This window comes from Cajanus cajan, chromosome 1 (genome assembly GCF_000230855.2).
Source record: "Cajanus cajan strain Asha chromosome 1, NIPB_CcT2T_4, whole genome shotgun sequence".
Taxonomy (NCBI): domain Eukaryota; kingdom Viridiplantae; phylum Streptophyta; class Magnoliopsida; order Fabales; family Fabaceae; genus Cajanus; species Cajanus cajan.
In genome coordinates this window covers 74,557,654-74,572,039 of record NC_138517.1, presented here as the reverse complement: position 1 = coordinate 74,572,039, position 14,386 = coordinate 74,557,654, and positions in this window count along the sequence as shown.

Below are 14,386 nucleotides of genomic sequence, written 5' to 3'. Positions count from 1 at the left end.
AGGTAAGGGGGAGTGAGAGTATCATCGCTCCGAGGTGTGAGTTAATTGTTAGGTAGCAGAATTGATCCCCTAATTCCTAAGTTGTATATGTATGTGCGTGTGAGAAATTAAATCCGAACCTTGTGTGGATTTATTATGTGTAACTATTCTTATTTGAATTATATATGTATGCATTTGTATGTTTGAATTGTGGATTAACCTTGATTATGAATATATGAGTATTTGTAGGTTTGTGAGAGAACTCTAAGGATGTATCTAAATCATTGATTAGAAAATTAATTGTATGTTTGTGATTACATGTATTAATAACAAAATTAATTAAATCCTAGATACTTTTTTTTATAATTGAATTTTGTACTTAACTAATATCTACATGTGAACCATATGAATGTGATTCCTATAAATGTATGTGATATCACTGTGATTCTTATGCATCGTGATTACAACTAAAGTCACTAGCACCATTAGCACATCATCACCACTGTCATACCATCACAATTATTTCCACCATCATTATTGTACAGCCACCATTGTCGGACCACCATCATAATCATCATTGTTGTTGATAATAATAATAGTAATGATAATGGTGATGACGATGTGATGATAATATTAATAATGATAGTTAAAATAATGATAGTTGAAATAGTAATAGTGACAAATATAATAATAAATACAAGTTCGGTGGGAACAATTGAATTAGATACTTTCAATTTTTTATTTAATATTAACATTTATGTATGTTTTCTTTAAATAAAAAAAACTTTTTGTTTGTCTAATATAAATAAACATTTTAAATATAATTATATTTTAAATTTATAATAAATAATTTATATTATCACTTTAAGTAATCATGAATAGAAATCTTATCGAACAATGTCGTTTTTAATAGAGAATATTGTGGTATAAAGTAATCATTGAACATTTAATAAAAGAATCTATGAAACAATGTGGTTTTTAATAGAGTATTCTAGTATAAAGAAAGGGGCAGAATCATGATTTCAGTTATCTTTTGATTTTAGAAACATTGCCTCATGCATGTCCTTTTTTCATCATGAAAACGTGTAACTTCTTTTTCCCGAACTTTCTCAAAATTGTTCTGCTGCAAATTTGGCAATCACGTTTCTTATACCACTTTCTTAACTATTTCATCTCATCATGACTTGACATTGCCTTTCAAATGAGATAAATGGAAGTGTAAAATTGAAATGAATAATTTATTTCTTTAAATCTTGAGTTTTCTCTTCATTTAAGTAAAGTGAACTTTTTATGTTAGCCTATATTATTTTTTTTCCTTCTTTTATGTGAGCCTAATTTTTTTTCCTTTTTATGCTCAATAAATACAAAAATAACAAAAATAAGAAAATATCATAAAATTGGAAACCATTCATAACTTGCCTCAAGTATTCGTAAAAATGCTCAGTTGTCTATGTTTCTGTGAACTTGTTGTCCCTGTGAAATATTAGAGCCATGGATTGACAAATCAACATCAATTTCTGCTTTGTTATAATGACTTTCAAATATCAACAATTATAATATAAAATATAAAGTAAAAATAACTGGTTCTATTAATTTTGTATAACATTTTTTTTATATATAAATTTGAGAATATAGGAAGAATAGAGAGAAAAATGTGTGATAAAGGAATAATACATTACAAAGATAAAGAACAAAATAGTATTATAAAAGTGTTTTAAAGAATAATATAATTCTAAAATACATCTCATCTAGCGGCATTTTCTTTCTTTTCTTTTTTTCAAAAATTGCTTAACCGATTTTATTTTTTTTTTGGGATATACCTAGCACATTTGTTTATATTAGAAGTGATAGATTTTCATCATTCTTGCCATAATTTTTATCTACATTTTATTTGTTAACTTTTGGACAATTTTGATACTCGTGCATTTTCACTGCTCGATTTGTAGATCCCATATTTTTTAATCGTACAATTTTGATTGATGTCCATAATAAAAAAAATGGTTTTATCCTCTTAATGACTTTTGATCTAATTAAGGGATACATCAAGCTATTCACACATTTTTTTTTTCGACGGAGCCGAAGCTAGAGACATTTCGATCAAATACGTCGTGGTCCACGCCAACACGTCGTACAACATCCTCCTCGGCAGACCTTCCCTCAACAAACTCGGTGCGATTGTGTCAACTCCTCACTTAGCCATAAATTCCCATCGGATTCAGGCCGAATCATCACAATCCATGCCGATCAAAAGGCAGCTAAAGAATGTTATTTCGCTAGTCTTCGACTACCTCGTCTCGAAATGGTCGAGCCTCGCGGAGTAAAACGCGTACACACAGTGGCGCAAGAACTTGACACAATTGTGGACTTCGACCCTCGAATGGAGCAGGAAGAGAGGGTCGAGCCGATTGAAGACCGACACCTTATTGTTATCGGGCCGACCGACCTACACGTGACTTACCTGGGCTCTAACCTGTCCGAGATGGAAAAGCGCGAAATCGGGCAAGTCGTTAGAGAAAACAAAGACTTGTTCGCGTGGCGGCCGGCCGATATGCCAGGTATCGACCCCAATATCCTATGTCACAAACTCTCAGTGTGCCGAGAGGCAAAACCGGTTGCCCAGCGAAAAAGAAAAATGGGGGAAGAGAGAAAGAAGGCAGTTGAAGCAGAGGTATCCAAGCTCTTAGAAGCGGGTTTCATCCGAGAAATCCAATACACAACGTGGTTGGCCAACGTTGTCATGGTCAAAAAGGCGAATGGAAAGTGGCGAATGTGCACTGACTACACGGACTTTGAACAAAACCTGTCCCAAGGATGCCTATCCATTGCCGAACATAGACCGATTGGTTGACGGTGCGGCTGGCCATAAGTTCTTGACATTTCTCGATGCATACTCGGGTTACAATCAAATCCGAATGCATCCCCGAGACGAGAACAAAACAACATTCGTCACGGAATCTGCCAATTACTGCTACCAAGTAATGCCTTTCGGCCTGAAGAATGCCGGTGCCATGTATCAACGGCTCATGGACAAGATCTTCGGCGATCAGATTGGGAAGAACATGGAGGTTTATGTAGACGATATGGTGGTCAAGTTGGCCGACACACCTTCCCATGTAGCCGACCTCGCTGAAGTTTTCCATGCACTTCGGAGGCACCGGATGAGACTCAATCCTGACAAATGTCTGTTCGGCGTCTCGGGCGATAAGTTCTTGGGTTTCATGTTATCAAGCCGAGGTATTGAGGCCAACCCGGACAAGTGTCAAGCTATTATCGACATGAGAAGCCCGTCAAACTTGAAAGAGGTTCAAAAGTTAGCCGGTCGACTAACAGCGTTGTCTCGCTTCCTACCATGTATGGCCGGGACCTCCAAGCCGATTCTGGGTCTTCTGAAAAAGGCGAATCGATTTCAATGGACAAACGAGTGCGAAGCATCTTTTCATCTCTTCAAGGAACGGCTCAGTACCCCGCCTGTGCTGGCCAAGCTGATCCCCTGCCAAGAGGTAGTCCTATACTTGGAGGTTTCTGGCGAGGCCATAAGCGTCGGGATGATACAAGAACAAGACGGCCAACACCAACCCATATATTTCATAAGCCGAGTGCTTCAAGATGCCGAACGCCGATACCAACTCTTGGAAAAAGTAGCGTTAGGACTCATATATGCTGCCAGGCGCCTTCGACAATACTTCCAGAGTCACATAGTAGTGGTCCGAACCGACTGTCCAATCGCCAAAGTACTACGAAAACAAGAATTGGTCGACCGAATGATGGCATGGTCAATCGAACTATCCGAGTTCGATATTCGTTTCGAACCCCGAGGAGCCATCAAATCACAAAGCCTAGCTGACTTCATCAATGAACTATCACCACTCGGCCGCTTTGAAGACAGCACTTGGACAATGCACGTGGACGGCTCCTCCAATGACCAAGGCAGTGGAGCCGGGCTCATCTTGGAGAGCCCGTCCGGCATTACCTTGGAACAATCATTGCGTTTCGGCTTCCGGGCGTCCAACAACCAGGCCGAATACGAAGCCTTATTAGCCGGAATGAGATTGGCAGCCGAGATGGGGGTTACAAAAATCACATGCTGGACCGATTCAAAGGTTGTCGCCGAACAGGAGAACGACAATTTTCAAGTGAAGGATGCCAATCTGCTTAAATATTACCATCTCTTCCGGGGGGATTAGCAACCAGTTCCAAGAGATACAAGTTAAACACACGCCGCGTGGGAGTAACGAGAGAGCCGACCAGTTGGCTCGGCTAGCAAGTAGTCGCAAGCCGGGACAACTTCGGTCGACAATACATCTGGAGTTACCCACCCCAAGCGTCCTACAAGATTGTATGCCGGTGGACGGAGCTCCGAAATCCTGGATGACTGACATTTTGAACTTTATTGTGAACGGCTCGGAGCCAAAGGATCCGATCGAATCCAGGAAGCTGAGGACGCAGGCCGTTCGTTACTCCGTCGTGAGTGGAGCACTATACAGAAGAGGATTTTCCGCACCCTTATTGAAATGCCTCGACTCGTAACAATCCGATTATGTCATCAGAGAGATCCACGAAGGTATCTGCGGATCCCACTCGGGAGGAAGAACACTCGCCACCAAGGTACTCAGAGCCGGCTACTACTGGCCGACTCTGAAATCCGATTGCACCGAATTTGTTAAAAAATGTGTTCAGTTCCAAAAACATGGGACTCTCATCCATTCCTCGACCGTCGAATTGCACAATATCAGCTCTCCTTGGCCATTTGTTTTATGGGGCATAGACATACTCAGACCATTTCCTATGGCAAAGGGGCAGGTTAAGTTCCTGATAGTGCCTGTGTATTATTTCACTAAGTGGATAGAGGCCGAGCCGCTTGCTACCATCAACACCACTAATGTCCAGAAGTTCGTGTGGAAAAACATTATCACCCGGTTCGGCCTCCCACGCGCACTCATCTCGGACAATGGACTTCAATTTACGGATAAAAAGTTCAACACTTTCCTCGAGAGCCTCGGCATTCGGCACCGGTTCACATCAGTAGAACACCCGCAGTCCAACGGACAGGCCGAAGCAGCCAACAAAGTTATCCTCACCGAATTGAAGAAACGGCTCGGCTCAGCTAAGGGAGCCTGGGCCGAAAAGCTTCCTGAAGTCCTCTAGGCATATAGATGTACCCCTCAATCAACCACAAAAGAGACCTTGTTCCGATTGGCATACGGCACAGATGCCATGATACCAGTTGAAGTTGGCGAACCTTCGTTCCGACGGACGCACTTTCACGCAGAGTCCAATGATGAAGCAATCCGAGCCGAGCTGAACGTCTTAGATGAAGTCCGAGAGAAAGCCCAAATTGTAGCCGAAGAGTGTAAACAGCGAATGACTCGGCGATTTAACTCCAAGCTGAAGCCACGAAATTTCCAAGAAGGTGATCTCGTTTGGAGGGAAATCGGTTCGACCCGACGCAACCCAACTGAAGGGAAGTTGGCGGCAAATTGGGATGGCCCGTTCCGAGTCCGACACGCTCTCAATAATGGCGCGTACAAATTGGAAGAATTGTCCGGCAAGGTCATCCCTCGGACATGGAATTCCACTCATTTGAAGACTTATTACAGTTAGAATTTGATTATGTAATGTAAATGTCGTACGGTGCACTCTTTTCCTTGAACCGATCTTTTTTCCTCTTAAAAAATTGTGAAAAGAGGTTTTGGCCAGCAAAGTTTTTAACGAGGCATCCAATCATTAATGACAATATAATTCAGCTATCTATGACTCACTTATTTCAAGGACGTGGCTTTATTTCAAATTTTAAGTCTTCCCTCCCGAGACTCCTCTCGGCCAAGGATGTGGCTTCAAGTCTTCCCTCCCGAGAAACCCTCTCGACTAAGGACGTGGCTTTATTTTCAATTTTAAGTCTTCCCTCCCGAGATCCCTCTCGGCCAAGGATGTGACTTTATTTCAATTTACAAGTCTTCCCTCCCGAGAAACCCTCTCGGCCAAGGACGTGGCTTTATTTTCAATTTTAAGTCTTCCCTCCCGAGATTCCTCTCGGCCAAGGATGTGACTTTATTTCAATTTACAAGTCTTCCCTCTCGAGAAACCCTCTCGGCCAAGGACGTGGCTTTATTTCAAATTTCAAGTCTTCCCTCCCGAGAAACCCTCTCGGCCAAGGACGTGGCTTTATTTTCAATTTTAAGTCTTCCCTCCCGAGATTCCTCTCGGCCAAGGATGTGACTTTATTTCAATTTACAAGTCTTCCCTCTCGAGAAACCCTCTCGGCTAAGGACGTGGCTTTATTTTCAATTTTAAGTCTTCCCTTCCGAGATTTCTCTCGGCCAAGGATGTGACTTTATTTCAAATTACAAGTCTTCCCTCCCGAGAAACCCTCTCGGCCAAGGACGTGACTTTATTTCAAGTTTCAAGTTTTCCACATGATACGTTCGTATAAACTAAACTACACTCGGCACGATTTAATTTGTTATGTCTATGTTCGTTTGGGAATACACTATTTGACGAAAACCAAAGTAGATTGCATTGAAAAACAAAAGGGCTCTACCGGCCCGGAATTACAAAAAGTTAAAGGGCTCTATCGGCCCCCGCATACAAAGTTAAACAATAACCCTAAGCCTGTGCTTCGGGCTCCCCTTAGGTCGGCGCCTCCTACTCGGCCACTTCCTCCTGCACCTGGTCTTTGCCACTCGGTCCGGCCTGGTGGCGAACAGGAGCCTCAGCGTCCGGCTGCTCATTCAGGGGGATCTGAGTCAAATTGACATATTGCCCCTGATAGAAATCCATGGCCATATCAAACTCGAAGTTTGAAAGCAGGCTTCCAAAATGTCGAGCTTGCCGTGCCGCCTGGGCGAAACTAGCCTCATGCTGAGAGAGAACCTTGCGCCGAGCCCTCTCTCGATATGCCCCATAAGACTTCTTCTCGGCCTCTAACTCACCGGCCAGCGCAACAAACCTCTCGAACTCGGCCTTCAACGAGTTCTCCAATCGCTGCACTTGCAGCATTAGATCATCATTCTGACGGCAACGGCGGACCATCTCGGCTTCGAATTTCTTCTCGTTTGACTGCGCCTCGGACAAAGCAGCGAAGGCTTCCTGCACGAACTTCTCCGACTCAGCAAGTTGTCGGCGTAGGCTCTCGGCTTCGGCACTCGGCTGCATCATGATGCTTTGAGCCAAAGCCAAGGATCGAGCTTGAAACTCGCAGAAGAAGGTCCACTTATTGGCCGCACTCATATGCCCCAGCATCGCCTGACCCGATTCCGATGTCAGGTCTTTGCTCAAATGCTCCTGAGCACTAACGCTGGAAGCCAAAAAGCTGGGACTCACTAGTCCCTGGGGAGCCACCAACACCGGCAACCTCTGTTGCTTCTGCCTCCGCGCCTCGGCCTCGGCCCTCGCTTCATCGGCCTTCCTCTTAACAACCCTCGCCTTGTGAGCGTCTTGGGCATGCTTATCTTTCTGAGGTTGGGGCCGAGACGTCTCTTGTGCCGGAGTCCAATTTCCCCCATGCCCAGCCGGCGTCGGCGTCGGAGCTCGACCCCGAATCAAATTGCGGATGTCCAAGTCATCACTCTCGCAGCTCGTCATGATACCTGCACACAAATTAGTCAAAATCAATGACAAGACATGAATTTAAATATAGGATAGATGTTGTATCGATTAAATCATCAAGCGGCTGCGACGACTTCGCTAGCCGAACGAGCTCCCGGCACGGCAAGGGCCGAGGTAACTTCTCTAATATTTTCAAGTCGGCTTGCTCCTCTCGAGACATTTTAGACTTAGACACCACATCGTACTTCCTGGGCGCCCGAGTCTAATACAGAGGGAACAATGCCTTACCCTCCGCATCGAAGAAATATTTGTTTCCGTTTTCGGGCCAGATCATCACCTTAAAAAACCCCACTTTAAACCCTTTGTAGGACATGGTGAAGGGTTGTAACAAGCAATGCTTCGTCCGGAACAAAGATAACTATTTCGCCTTCCTCGTCGGCCGAGAGGCGTAATAGTACAAGAACAAATGGGGCGTCGTCTCGATGCAAAGAGCTATACATAATTGCCGAAATATAAAATATAAAGTAAAAATAACTGGTTCTATTAATTTTGTATAACATTTTTTTTATATATAAATTTGAGAATATAGGAAGAATAGAGAGAAAAATGTGTGATAAAGGAATAATACATTACAAAGATAAAGAACAAAATAGTATTATAAAAGTGTTTTAAAGAATAATATAATTCCAAAATACATCTCATCTAGCGGCATTTTCTTTCTTTTCTTTTTTTCAAAAATTGCTTAACCGATTTTTTTTTTTTTTTTTTTGGGATATACCTAGCACATTTGTTTATATTAGAAGTGATAGATTTTCATCATTCTTGCCATAATTTTTATCTACATTTTATTTGTTAACTTTTGGACAATTTTGATACTCGTGCATTTTCACTGCTCGATTTGTAGATCCCATATTTTTAAATTGTACAATTTTGATTGATGTCCATAATAATAAAAAAATGGTTTTATCCTCTTAATGACTTTTGATCTAATTAAGTAATTATGCTCCTTTATTGAGTTTTTATTTTCTAGTTAATAAACAATATGAGTTAATATTCATTTATTATAATAGAATAATATAAAATAGCAGAATATTCTAAAACAACAAATATTAGAAAATGAAAAGTAAATATAGGAAAATATTCATTATACAGAACATGTAATATTGATTTTTATATCCATAGAAAAATTATATTTCTATGCAAAAAATTATATATCGATATTTTCATAATATTCTGAATTTTCATACTTATTCTATTTATATTTATCCCATGTATTACTATTTATTTTATTTAGGTTATCAAATATTAATATGAAATTTATAATAATCATCATATATATAATGTTAGTACAAACTACAAAGAGAGATCAAAGAGGAGTGAAAATAAAAGAAGAAAATAATAATACATTAATGGACAAAATAGTAGGAAAGGTGTGTATGAAAATGAAGATATATATAAAAATCAACCTTTTCGTATGGGATAAAATGTTGTTGGAAAGATGAGAATTTTCTCCACTGCATCCATTTTGATAGCAAGTCACTTCTTAAGGAACAAGACAAGAAAGGAACACTTCCACTACCTTCCACTTCTGAAAACTAAAACAACTACATCAATTATAAAAGGAAAAATTTAAAGGAAACGCATATACTTAGTATCTTCCACCAATAACAATGTGTTGTGTGGCACATCATCACATGTGGCATCCACAAAAACCACTTTTCCCTTTCACATCCATACATGCAAATAATTATAAATAAATAATACGGACAACAAAGGGTAATAACTTAATGTGCATGAAATTATGAATGCAAAAAATGGTTCAAAGATAGATTAAACATTGATATCTAGGCCTGTGCAAAAATTTCCGGCCGATCCGAAACCAGCCAAACCGATGATCAGATTGGGTGAGGCAGATTGATTCTTAGGTATATCGAATTTTTTTTGAAGCAAATTTCGGGTTCAAACGGTTTTGAACGGTCGGATTCGGTGTTGGAATTTTCTCATCCGATGTACCCGAATCCGACCGTTTATCTTCTTCTTCTTCACCTTCGTCTTCACCGTTTATTTTCTCCATTTTTACTTCGTCTTCTTTCTTCTTCTTCTTCGTTCCGTCTTCTTTCTTCTTCTTTTTCACTCCATCTTCTTTCTTCTGCTTCTTTCTTCTTCTTCTTCACACTGTCTTCTTTATTCTTCTTCTTCACTTCGTCTTCTTTCTTCTGCTTCTTTCTTCTTCTTCCATGGCTACCGCTGCTGAGAAACTTCCTGTTCTGGTTGATGAAGGTGGTGATGCGGAGATCTGAAACTCCGTGATTTCCCCCAAATGAAGCAGCGACAGAGACCGGCAAAGAATGGCGACGGATGGCGACGAGGAAGCTTCTCAAACCGATAAATCCATCCGATGAACCCGTAACCCGCACGGATTGAACCCGCCAAAATCTGAGTTCTTCGTCGGTCGGAAATGGCCCCTGATTTTTCTTAATCTGTTTCGGATGATTTTAGGAATTTTGGTCCGAAACCGACCGTGACCGACCGATGCTCAGGCCTATTGATATCAAACCATTTACACTTACTCATCTCAATTAACTTGTTGCCAAATTCACTACTACAGTAATTAGTAACCAAGATCAAGATCACCTCTTTCTCACTGAAAGAAAGATGAAGACCATGAACAAAATTCTCATAGTCCAAAAAATCCGTACACTAGAAAGACAAGTTGAAGGCAATTCAATGCTTCCGATATGTAGTTGTTGTTTTTTCAACAGCTTTACCAACTTCATCCCAATAAAGATGATAAATAGCTTAAATACTTATTTCTTTCTAAAATATTCCTTTTTTTCTTAAAAATTTTTTGCTTAATTTTTTCTCTATGTAATATATATATATATATATATATATATATATTTATTTATTTATTTAGTTTCTATTATTACTTCTTTATTGTTATTTTTTATGACATGTCAAACATTTAGATGCACTTTTAAGTGAATTTAAATCACTTAATGTTTGATACATTATAAAAAATAATGAAAAAAGTCACAATAAAAATTAAAAACAAAAAAAAAAACACAAGTACTAAAAGTTAAACAAAAAAAATTTAGGAACCAAATATATATATATATATATATATATATATATATATATTAAAGAGAAAAAGATATTTAAGCTTAAAAAATTAAGCAAACAAATTCATTACATCTAAAAATCGGTTTATAAAAAATAAAAATTAACACAACTACTAACAAATTCAATTTCCATCGTAACAATATGACAAGTCATTACACTTACTATAACGTAGCAAAAAAATTTAAAATAATAATCAACTAAGATTATCATGCAACAAACACCTAATTATTCATGCATATAGATATATGTATAGAGTGCAAAACTAAAAACAATACCTGCTTATGAACTAGAAAACAGTAATCCCCTCTTTGGGGGTTACATAAACACCTTGTACATATATACATTCTACATAAAACTATACCATTATTTGCAAAACGATTCCTAATTGTCAGTCAAACTTCTATACAACAACCATGTTGCATCAAAGTAGCATGAACAAAATGAATTATCACCAACAAGACTCTTCACTAGTCATATTGTCTGTACTAATTTATTGCATGATTGTTAATATATTGATTGTGTGGTATGGACTATTGTCTGTACTTGTATGATTGATTTTTTTTAAACTCTAGCTTACCCTTCTGTTTCCATGTGGTGGAACTACGATGATCATACTTGGTATGAAAGCAGGTCAGGGCTAGCTTGGAGTTGAGGTGACCGCTGCGAGACGGGGAGTTTTGATCCTCGTATTAGAGTTGCCACTTTGGGTAGCAGTTTTGTGCTTGACCGGCACTAGGAGATAGTAGTTTTGGATAACTGTATAAATACCTAATACTTAAAAACTTAATGATTTATATATATATATATTTATGTTTTTGTATTTATAAGTTATCCAATTTTATTATTTATCTTAGTTCACTATTTTTAGTGCGATTCCACTAAGTGTAGGAACCACGGTGGATCGTTACAGAAGAAGGGTTTCTAGTGGAAAAAGGGAAGAAAGAAGATTTGGATTTCAAAGAATGTCTCTTTAACTTCTCTCTATTTTTTTTAAATATGAACTTATAAAATTCACATCTCAATAAAATATTATATACCCTTCCTAACTCTGAATCAACTTAACATTTAACGCAAATCACCTCAATCACTTAACTCTAAAGGTTTCTAAACTCACATAACTCTAAAATAACATTAATAACAACATGGTAACATTTAATCATATATCATATATGATTAAATTAAAACACAATGTTACACCTCCAATATTAAAATAATATTTAACTATTAAAAATCATAGTTCACGATCATAAATTAATTTTTAATTATAAAAATATTGTATTTATGATAAATAAATAAATAAAATTGTTAGATCGAATGAAATTATACTCTACTTTTCTTGTGTATGCAGCCGCGTTAACTCTTGGGGTCAGCTATCACACCCTTTGAGATGCCTTTAACATAGCGAAAAGATTAGTTACTCCTATCGACTTTAGATACTCCAGGAATTGAAAAAAAAAATTATACTCTACCTTCTTAAATAATTTTTTTAATCTTGTATATAAAAAGAATTGAGATGGGTGAAGTCAATAAATAGGTAGCTGTAAAAAGAATTGACAAGACTGTTTCCTTGGTAAATTTGATAACCGTCTGCACTCTGCACGCCCGTGTCTTTCTCATTATTGCAACCTTCGTAGGTACTAAATTACTAATATCCATGTCACCCCTTACGCGGTTTCAAACTGTACTACACACTCAAAATCAAATTGTACTGCAGTAGTTTCCTTCTCTGATTCATGTGTATCCTAAATTATCGTTACTATGTAATTGTGATAATATTATCATAATTATATGTTAACGTACGCATATTAAAAAAACAATTATATATAATACGTAATATAGATGTCGTGCTCCGTGGAGCCGGAACTGATATAAAATGTTCAATAAATTTTAAAAGAGCAGAACATACCTCGTGGTTTATAAAATTTATTTTATATATGAATTTAGTTGAAGAAAAAGTTACGTGAATTTTTTAAATACAAGTATTAAATTAGATTTTGAAGTAAAAATGAGTAAAGAAACTAAAATGACGAACTGAAGATTCAAATGATGATATGATATGACAAATAAAATTGGGTGATTATTAGTATAATCGATTGTTGGATGGAATGATGTTGATATGAAGAAATAATTGTTTTGAAAGCATAAGCGGTTTGGGTGGGAAGCTTATACCGTGGGCTGCCGAGTGCGCATTAAGTTTTCTTTTTCTTTTCATAATCTTCTATCTGTAATATATATAAACTCAAGATGATAATTTAATTTGGTATATATATTAATTATTTAAAAATTAACTGCTCTTATAAATTTAAAATTTAAATTCAAAATTTTTAAGTTTAAGAATTAGATACAACATTAATTAGTTTAATCAAAATTGATAATTTTAATTATTTTTATTAAATAAAATATATTTTCTCTCAAAATAAAATATAAAAATACAGAATGTCTCGACCCATTTAATATATATAAGATAGGTTTGTCATTTTTATATCCATATTTTGTTTGATATTTTAACTCTTACTATTTATCATTTGTTAGTTAAAAATTAAAATTAAAAAAAAATCACAAAAATTTATAAAAAAATAACTGTAAATAACTATAAAACCATGTTTGACAATTTTTTTTTACAAAAGTAATCACTGTTTATTACTGTTTTACTTTTTTTTCACTTTCACTTTTCTTTTTCTTTTATATTTTATATTTTTAAATATATATAGAGGAATGGAGTGTTTATTTTTTTTTAATAAAGTATAGTTTTTTTTAACCGAGTGGATTATTATAAAAATAAAATAGTATTTTTCAATTACATCTTTATGTTCAAGATGAGATTAAAGTTCGACACAAATCTCTTGATATAACAATTATTAGTAACTACGTATTAAGCTTGTGACAACTTCAAAATATCATTTTCATTGTTATTATTTTTTTTTACTGTAGTGTAAAAATCACCTCACATTAATGTTAAATATGTAAATTAATTAATATAAAATTATTCTAGTCTAATTAATTATCTCGAATTCAAAAACATAATTTTATCATCCATTATAGTTTTAACCGATTTGAAAAGAGTTCCTCATAATTAAAGATACGTGTGACTTATAGGAAAAAAAAATTCAACCGAATATACATAAGGATCATGATATATATACCTCCTTGTTTTATAAGTACATTTCCTTTTAAAAAAAATAATTAAAATTTTAAAATATTTTTAATTTTTATTATTTTAATTTTTTTATTTTACACTCCTAACATTTAATTTAACATTTTTTTTACATACCTTTTTTACATACCTTAATTTTTCTTCACTCTCACTTATTTTGGTAGGTAATTTTAATTCTTTTAGTTTTACATTATACTTTTTACCTTTCTCTTTCAGTTTTCTCACTAATTTCATTATCTGCATAATACTCTAGAATAGTGAATTTTTTTTCAAACACTAAACTTAATGTTAAGATTTTTGGAGGGGTGAAAGGAAAGAAAGTGCCGGAAGAAAAAATGTGTGTCTAGTTTGATAGAAATTGTAGAGAAAGTTACACGTATCTACAATATTTTTGTCTACTAGTTTTATGATTTGGGTACATGTAAAAAAGTGAAAGAGGTGAGAAAATAAAAGAGTAATATAAAAATTAAGAGAATTAAAACTACCCATTGAAATAGGTAAAAAATCAGAGGAAGACAAAATGTTGCATGTGAAAACTGGAAAAAGAGGTGTGTGAAAAAAATAATAAATTAAAAGTTAAAGATG